This window comes from Elaeis guineensis, chromosome 1, assembly GCF_000442705.2.
Source record: "Elaeis guineensis isolate ETL-2024a chromosome 1, EG11, whole genome shotgun sequence".
Classification (NCBI taxonomy): Eukaryota; Viridiplantae; Streptophyta; class Magnoliopsida; order Arecales; family Arecaceae; genus Elaeis; species Elaeis guineensis.
This window is the reverse complement of record NC_025993.2, coordinates 4,718,326-4,728,497: the sequence shown is the minus strand read 5'-3', so window position 1 is coordinate 4,728,497 and position 10,172 is coordinate 4,718,326. Positions and strand designations below refer to the sequence as shown.

The 10,172-nt window shown below is 36.6% G+C and overlaps 1 pseudogene; it reads left to right on the top strand.

The window, feature by feature from the left end:
- Positions 1-2,966: 2,966 nt before the first annotated feature.
- On the top strand, positions 2,967-9,690 carry LOC140854876 (crocetin glucosyltransferase 2-like; annotated as a pseudogene).
- The last annotated feature ends 482 nt before the right edge of the window (positions 9,691-10,172 follow it).

Genomic DNA, 10,172 nt, shown 5'->3' with positions numbered 1-10,172 from the left:
TCCAAGTCTCTTTATTCACTATTTTGATCCTACTCATAATAAAGTTGAACTTGCGAACTTGATGAGTGCTTTTTGCTTGCCATACTCTTTTCAGCTGCACATTTTTAAAATGAGTGTTGAAATTACTGCAGATATGTCTTAAGCAGTATCGATGATAGCCACATGACAGACTCCATCCAATAGACTCATCTGCGATAGCATTTAATATACCTGGATGTCTGTCAGAAATTAAAATATTCTATTTCTATCTTTAACGATATGTGTTCTGAGCTGGCAAAAAAACCAACTACAACTTACAGTCGTCTCCTCATCTACAATTGCATATGTTAATGAAAATATCCCATTCTCTGCATCAATTTCTATTACAATTAACATCTTACCTTTAAACTTTTTATATAAGTGCATGCCATCAATGCTGATTACAGGACGACGATGCCTAAAACCCTGGATGGATGATTTGAAAGCTCAGAAAATATAATTTAAAACTCGGACATTGGAATTCGCAGTTTGAAAAAAATTCTATGAAATAACTGTACCGAAATTTGCATGTTGAAGTGCAGCCATAAATGATAATTTAGCATAAGACGGCTCCCATTCTCCATAAATATCAACCAATACCTTATGCTTTCCACACCATGCTTTCCTGTATGACACTGTATATTGAAATTGATCATCAACAGTTGCCAAATAGCTTCAACTCTAATATCGGGATCTTTCTCAACAATATGTCAGACTAGTGTGCCAATCATCCTTCCACTGACATGTTTGTGGTCTCGACTCAACCCCGTAAACAAACAAGTGTGAGGACCCTCATATTTTGTGATATGAAAATATCCATATTTTTTTAACAATACAGCACGAAGCCTCCATTTATAATTTTGACATTATCTGATGATGCGCATTATATAGACCACAACTTTGAATGTGACTGAACTACATTATATGTTCGATACTTTATAATGTGATAAAGATCAATAGCTCTCTTTACATAATTTTTACTCTCAAATATTAGACCTTTAGAAAATTTAGTCATCGAGGAGTCTCAAAACTGATAGTCAGAGTTCAATCTTCGACCAGCATTAACACAACCACCATCATCTAAATTTATATCATCAAAAAATTATGGGAGTTCATGCAAATGAGGTTGAGGTTCTCCCACATTAATATTAGGCTGAATATTTCATCATCATCCTCATCTTCACCATCATCATCTTGACTGCTACTGTCCTCATCCATCCAATCATCTTCATCTCCACTTTCATCTGACTCAAAGCCTAGATTATCAGAATTTATTCTACCACCTACCCAGTCATCGCTCCCTATATGAGTGTCGTCTCCCGCACTTACCACTACTTCTACCAAAGGAGAAGTCATCATAGCAGAAGACACAGGAGAAATCACCGTAGGACTTTGAATAATTGGACAACTAGGACCAGCAGTAGTAGAATGTTATTCTGCAAATATGACCTCAACACTGTCGGTTTGCACCATAAGAGTTACGAAAGGCGAGGAAGGCCCAACAGTATTGTCCGCTTGGGTTAAAAGCCGACTATAGTATCCAAAGCTCAGTATATCTTTTTTTTCAATATATAATTCTGAAAATCGATATTCTAAATATTTTAATGGAAAGCTCAGTATTTTTTGACATCTTAATCGTTATCAATTGGAACTAAGATATACTTGCTCTGCATTAACTGTTCCGACAGATTAGGAGATTTTTATTTCAATTTTATTTCATATTTCTCTTTGTCTATAGGAATACTGCTGTATAAATGGTCCAATAATTTTTGACGTGACAATGATTAAGATACTCTAACCATCCGATTTGCAAGGTGACTATACTGCACACCAGTTTCGTCATTCTTTATCATGCCATCATAATACAATAGTACACGAACCTGAGTACTGATCATTTTCTCAGAGAAATCTATGACAAAATCAAAATCAAAAAATTTAGTATTAGTAATTATTTTATCATTTCAAAAGATTTACATGATAAATGCATCGTATTATCAACAAATAGGTACAGATAGGTCCTATCCCATTCGAAAATTATATTAATTCTATATATTAATTACATTAATCAAATGATACGCAATAAGGATCGAAAAAAATTTCGACAGTATTTTTCCTTAGTTTTTCCACACGGTTGAAAATGTATGAGGAGAACTAAAGGAAAATACTGTTCGAAATTTCTCTCAAACCCTCTGCATATCGTTCGAATAATGTAATTACCTACATAATTAAATACAATTTCCAAACTGTCCAAACTAGACAATCAATTGACCAATATATATATTTTACGGTGTCCGTATAAAAATATATAATCAAATATATATTTTATACGGATATCGTAGAATATCCTACATTGATCAACTGACAGGTCTATGGTTCCAAAATATAATATATTTTAAAATTCTTAAATTAGGGTCGAATCGAATTTTAAATCAAATTCGAATCTAATGAGATAAAAAAATAAAAAATAATGAGATAAATAAAAAATAAAAAATTGAAATAAGAGGTGGGGGGTACACGAGGCCGCCGTTAGGGGGCCACCGTCGATCGGCCGTTGCAGGGCCGTTGCCGACCAGCCACCGCAGGGCCGCATCGGGCCAAGGAAAGGGGGCGGGGGGTGCGGCGACTGCTGCGGTGCCGCCGGTCGGCGGCCACCGTAGGGCCGCGCAGGGCCGTCGTTGGTCGGTGGCCATAGGGCCACGTGGGCCGTCTCTGGGGCCCGCCGCCTTCGCCGTCGGTCGACTGCAGTAGGGTCGCGCGGGGTCGCCATCGGGCCGTGCGGGTCCACCGTCGGACCGCGTGGGGCCGCCGTCGGTCGACTGCCACAAGGCAGCCGTCTGGGGGCCACCATCGGTCGGCCGCCATCTGCCGACGAGGGGGGGCAGCCACCGTCGAGCCAAGGATGTGGAGGGGGTGGCACGCGGCATCGCCGTCGGAGGGCAGCCGCTGACATGCCGTCAATCGATCGCCGCAGGGTCGCCGCCGGCCTAGCAAGGAGGAAGGGCACGGCGAGAGGCGGCCGAGCATGGGGATGGGGCGGCCGACCAAGGGAAGGGGAGGTGGGGCGACCGCTGTCGGCCCACCGGCGGGCCAACAACATTGGGGCGTGCGGGTCCGCCGTCGGTCAGTTGTCACCGACGGGCCAAGGGAGAGAAGAGGGAGAGGAAGAGGAAAGAGGAAAGAGGAAGCTCACCGCCGTGCCGTCGGAGAAGAGAAGGAAGACGCCAGAGGGAAGATCTGCTTTTTTTCTTTTCTTTTTTTTTTTTGGGTCTTAACCTGGGAAAATGCCATGGGAGATAGCATTTTTAAAATCATCATTTCCTATGGTGTTTTTTAATTTTATTTTTTTGATATTTTTTTGAGATATATATTTCAATTAAAATTAATTTTTTATATTTTTTAAAATTTTAAATTATATTTTTATTTTTTATCATTTTTTCTATTTTTTTTTCTATTTTTATGATATTTTTTAATTTTTTTAATTTTTTGAGATATTTTTTTTCTTTTTTTGAGATATTTTTTTAAAAAATTAATTTGAAATGGAGATAGTAATTTGAAATGATGATTTTTATTTGAATTAAAATTAAAATTAAAATTTTTTTAAATTTTAAATTTTAAATTATAATTTTTATTTTTTCTCATTTTTTTTATTTTTAAAATTTAAAATTTATATTTTTCTATTTTTTTGATATTTAAGTCTATTTTTGAAAATGTCAAGTGATCGGATATTATGCTTTGTGGACATGGATACACAGAGCCTTATGTGTCTCATCTATCTCAGAATTAAAATTTTTATTTTTTTTTTAAATTTAAAATTTTAATTTTAATTTTTTTCAATTTTTTTTCTTTTTTTATGGCCTTTTTAATTTTTTAAATTTTTTTGAGATATTTTTTCTCTTTTTTGGGATATTTTATTAACAAAATTAATTTGAAATGGAAAAAGTAATTTGAAATAATGATTTTTTTGAATTCAAATAAAAATTATAATTTTTTTTATAATTTAAAATTATAATTATAATTTTTTTTTATTTTTTACTTTTTTTCTTTTTTTTGTCATTTTTTTGTCATTTTTTTAGGTATTTTTTCTCTTTTTTTGAAATATTTTTTAAAAAATTTAATTTGAAATGGTGTTTTTTATTTGAATTAAAATTAAAATTTTTATTTTTCAAAATTTTAAAAAATAATTCTTATTTTTTTTATTTTTATGTTATTTTTTAATTTTTTAGTTTTTTTGATATTTTTTTTTATTTTGGATATTTTTTTGAAAAAATTAATTTGAAATAGGGATACTTTTTTTTTTTTGGATTTTTTTTTGAAAAAATTAATTTGAAATTTTTATTTTTTTAAATTAGAATTAGAATTTTATTTTTTTTGATTTTTTTGATTTTTATGGTGTTTTTATTTTTTTATTATTTTGATAGATTCTAATTTGAAATGGTGATTTTTATTTGAATTAAAATTAAAATTTTTATTTTTTAAAATTTAGAATTATAATTTTTATTTTTTTAGACTCATTTTTTTAGATATTTTAAAAAAAATTAATTTGAAATGGAGAAAGTAATTTGAAATGATGATTTTTATTTCAATCAAAATCAAAATTTTTATTTTTTTTAAATTTAAATTATAATTTTTTTTATTTTTTTTGAAAGTAAATAATTAAAGTCGTCATTTGAAATGGTATTTTTAAAAACGTTATTTCAAATGATGTTTTTAAAAGCACCATTTCAAATGACGATTTTTTTTTTTTTTTGATGTCCACGTGAAGGAGAGAGGATAGTGACGTGGCGGCTATAAAATATCATTTCAAATGATGTTTTATAAATTTATTTTTTTTATGAATAAATTAAAAAATATATTATTTTATTAAATAATTTTTTTTAAAATTATTTAGCTAACGAACTCATTTCTAAATAATGGCCCTCGTCTCTTATCAAAAAAAATAATGTTACCGTGATGAGATTTCTGAAAAGAAGTGGTTGCTAGATGTCAGTGCTTACACGGGCAGCTCCTTTCATCCAGGTCATGAAGGCGGTGTATTTTAAAATGGACGATATCATAAATTAATGCACTGGTATTTATTTGCTTTATCATGGCACCGCTTTACTTGTTCAAGTTAGGTGGTCCATCACTTGGAGATCACGTTTTTCATATGTTTTATCGACGGCAGTTGTCGTGAGTCGTGTTTGAACTTTGAAATTCAACCAATCAATTTTGTTTAAAACAACCACACCTCCTATACCATGTATTTTGACATCCATGTATGCATATCGTTGTCGTTTATAAATTAATTATGATACATAACAATATGGTCTAAACTTTCATCTTCTTTGTTTGAAAAAGTTTTGGTAGTGTAAATATAAACACTTTCATGATATCATACGGTCATGCTGGCAGCATTTCTTGGTATACAAGGCAAGCCAACTCTAGAGTTATTTTTGTCTAAAATATTAGAGCTATTTTTTTAGATATCTAATTTGAAATAAAATTTTATTTTTAATAAAAATTTATTTAATTATTTTTTTTTAAGATCGATAGTATTTGTGTTCAATAGGTTTTTGGATAGTGAAGTAAAATAGGAGTTAAATTCTTGTCCACATTGTGACCTATTGAAAGGAATTCTAGATTTCATTTTAATACGTGGAACTATAAAAATTATAAATATTATAGAATTATAAAAATTAATATTTTGAGAAGAAAGAGGACGAAAAAATTATTTGCATATGTGGAGGCATATATTTGTGGGATTTAATATTTATTATTTTTTAAATAATTTTTTTTTATTTTTTATAATTAATTTTTAAATAAATTTTTATAAATATTTTTTATATTTATTTTGAACCTCAGACCGTACTATAGATTTAGTACATGTAGCATGTCGTTGTAAAAGTCCCCCCCCCCCCCCCCCCTCGAAGCCGTGCAGACTCTTCTTACCAGAGAAAAAATAAAAAAAAAAGGTCGCGCAGACCCTCTCTGTCGCTGACTCGCATCACATCACATCTCTCCGTTCCGGATCGGGATCCTCTGCCGTTCGGGGTGAACGGCAGGGGATAACTTTCCCCTTTAAAGGGGGAGATGCACAGCCGCTCAAATCTCTCGATCTCGATCTCCCTAGCTTAAGGTAGAGTTTTAGCCTTAAAAAGAGAAGAGAAGAGAAGAGAACTTAGAGAAGAGAGGATGGAGAGCGGGCACCCACCAACCCCACGCCCTCTTCCTCCCATACCCGGCCCAAGGCCACATCAATCCCATGCTCCAATTCGCCAAGCGCCTCTCCTCCCACGGCCTCCGAGCCACCCTCGTCACCACCCGCTTCCTCCTCTCCACCACCCGCCCCGAACTCGGACCGGTCGCCCTCGCCTCCATCTCCGATGGCTTCGACCGGGGTGGATTCGCCCGAGGCCGGCTCCGGCCCAGCCTACCAAGACCGCTTCGAGTCGGTCGGATCCACGACCCTCGACGACCTCGTCCGTCCGAGCGGGGCCGCGGGCCCGTCCGGTCCGGTTCTGGTCTACGACTCCCACCTCCCGTGGGCCCGGGACGTCGGGGAGCGGCACGGGCTGGTGACGGTGTCGCTCTTCACGCAGCCCTGCAGCGTTAACATAGTCTACGGGCTCGTGAAGGAGGGCCGGCTCCGGATGCCGGTTACCGAGCCGGTCTCGCTGCCCCGGTTTGCCCCGGCTCGAGCCGGACTGCCTGCCGTCCTTCGTTGTGGAGGCGGATTTGGCGTACGCGTGGTGCCTGAAAGCGCTGCTGGAGCCATATAAGAATTTGGAGAAGGCAGATGTGGTCTTTGTCAACTCCTCCTACGAGCTGCAGCCTGAGGTATGTATCTGTGTTCGACTCTAACCCGATACGTAGAAACAAACTGGGACAGGATCCAGTGCTGGCCTAAATTTTTCATCCAGTTATATTGTAGTGACGCGTGATTGATTAATTTCTATTGGTTGTGCGCTCAAAGTCTAGATCACTGGAGCTATTGGGGTCAATCTCTCATGAAAGGTACCAGATTAGATCGGAGGTTATTCTCCCATCATGTGGATGGGTGCCAGATGAGAGCGGAGTGAGATCCAATAGCTGCCATTATTATGAACAACAATTTATGCATGATGGATTCTCTGCAAGTCGGTCTATAAGAAACTTCTACTCTCTGGATGGGGATCAGAAAACAGAATTGCATAGCCTCGTGAAATTTTCTCGATTATAATAATTTAATTTCTTTGAGTAGGTTATTAAAGGATTTGGACTACGGTTCATGTGGGTCCTGGATCTTCATGCGATCCGAGATGACGTGGACAAAATGACTGCAAATTAAAATGGAAAAAAAATGGTATCTACTTTTTGTTTTTAAATGTGGAGTAGCCAATGTATTTGAAAATCTTATAACTTAGGTTGTTAACGATTCTGTGTTAGAGCAGAGATGAGTAAAACTTTGTTGGATAATGAGTGCGAAAAACTTATGACTTAGGTTGTTAAGGATTCAGTGTTATAGCAGAGATAGAGTAAAAGTTTGTTGGATAAATGAGTGCGAGTTAACTAGGTACATCCTTAACTACATTTTTTATTGAACCTAAAAAATATTTGGGCCTTTTCCATGCATCATAAACCTCACATACCCCGTGGCAAAGGGACTCTTAAGTGTACTACTAGAGGACCGGTGCCTCGCAAGGATGAAGAAGAGTTCCGCTTGATCTAATGAGAGCCAATTCCTTTCCCTCCGTACAAATTTTATTACTTCTGGTGCAGCACAAATTCTTGATGCTGTTTGCATATTTCCATATAACTGGACTCAAAATTCCATAAAGATTCGTAGATTAAAACAGTCAATTTAAGTGTGGTCTTGTATCAACCAAATACAAGCTAGTTTAAATCCTAGAAGGAAAAAAATAAAAATAAAAATCTCGATGGATTTTTTTTTCTTCTTGCAGTCCAACATCCAGATTCTAGGTTGGATTTGAACGTGTTCTTAGATAATTAAGCTAGCTAGTCAATAGGCCCAATCTTATAGAATTTGTAGTCCAATATATAAGAATATCCACATTGATCCTAAATATCTCCAACGGTCATAAGTGACCATAAAGATTCTGTCTATACTTATGGTGGTTAGGATCATAACAATTGGAAAAGGGAGTTATCATCCTGTTGTTAAATGCAATGTAGTTGGAATTTTAACATGTATGGTGGAGCATGTTTCCTAATTTAGTGCAATTATTTGGCAAAGATGTAGACATGTTTTGTTGTTTGTTTATAATAAATTTTGGTACATTACTTTCTAGCCATTCATCTTTTTACCGAAAAAAAATAATTCTAGCATTCAGCTCACAAACATACCCACTTTATGACTAGGTATAATCTATTTCTCATTTGACATCACACTATATCTAGTTTGTCCACACTAATGATACTAGTTAGGTGACAGCCAAACAATTTGTTGTTAGCAAAAAAGCCTTGTATACAACTAAATTAGATTTCCAGAGATTCTGTTAGAAAGTGCGTTAGGACCGTCTTTTGAGGATAATAACTTATCCGGATATCTCAATTTTTCTTAAGTAAGTATTTTTTAGATAATATTTAGATAAAAAAATAATATACTTTATGGATTTCTATTCTATTATAGCCCAGCTTTGCAGCAATTGAGATTTTTGCACTTTGGATTCTCATGCTCTACCCTCGATTAGTCACAAAATTAATTCTTTTTTTATATTTTTAATTTTAAAATTAGAATGAACTTTTAGCTCTTCCTATTGCTGGAAATTTAAGCAGGAAGCTGACTATATGAGATCCATATGGCGAGCCAAGATCATAGGTCCTATGGTGCCATCCTCATACTTGGACAACCGGCTTCCATCAGACTCTCACTACGGCTTCGACTTACAACACAGCCCCAGCATCAATCTCTGCATGCAATGGCTCGATTCCGGGCCTTCCAACTCTGTTGTTTATGTGTCCTTCGGCACTGTAGCCGCACTCGACCCTAGCCAGATGGTGGAGATTGCATTCGGCCTTCTGAACAGTGGCAAACGCTTCCTCTGGGTGGTGAGATCCTCGGAAAGCTTCAAGATTCCGGAGAACATGAAAGATTTGCCCTCGGAGCGAGGGTTGGTAGTTTCGTGGATCCCACAAATGGCAAGGTACTATCCCACAAGGCAGTCGGCTGTTTTCTGACGCATTGTGGATGGAATTCAACTATGGAGGGGATCACCTTAGGCGTGCCGATGGTCGGAGTTGCCGCAATGGACGGATCAGCCAATGAATGCCAAGTATATTGAGGATGTGTGGAGGGTCGGAGTGCGAGCGAGGGCCAATGAGAAGGGATTGGTGGGGAGGGAGGAGGTGGAGAGGTGTGTGAGGGTGGTGATGGAGGGGGAGAGAGTGAGGAGATCCGGAGGAATGCAAGGAAGTGGGGGGAGTTGGCCAAAAGTCAGTGGAGGAGGGTGGAAGCTCGGATAGGAACATTGCGGAGTTTGTGGCCAGGTATTGCTCATCAAAGTGATAAACTAGGCTTGGCTTTTGTCAAGCCCATGCTGTTTTGATGGTTGTTCTAGATCTGTTGGCTTTAACTTTGGTGCTCTATTGCTTATTTGCCTTTGGGACATTACATGGCATGAAGACTATTCCATGCTTGTTTGTTTATTTTTATTCCGACATTTAAGTTGAGAAGGTAATAGCTTCGACAACTTACATTTCGTGTTTGAATCATATTAGCCCAAAATGGGTCAGCAATCTTTCTAAAAGTAAGAAAATTAGTTATTTAAATAGACATTAGTTCCTAAATATGCTGCCCATACCTTTGTTAAGATATATATTGTGATCACAATATGCTCTTATCTAAATCATTTCGAATGTAGTAGAGTACTAATATCTCTTAAGTATTCACATGGGAAGAACCTCACAAGTACTCTTAGATAAGTTGGGAACCAAGTCTCTAGAATTTCCTTTTATAGCGTGATCCATCAGAGGTAGTATTATGGTTAGTTATGGAGAAATTAAGATAGGGACTATCTCCACTATGGTTACATAGAATTTAATTTTATCGCAATTACTATAAAATATATTCCATCTCCTGAGATTTATCTAGAATTAGAGTCCCGATCAAATTAAAATAACGAAAAACAATTCGTACCGGCCATATCCAGATGAGCTCAATTAGACACATTCCCAAC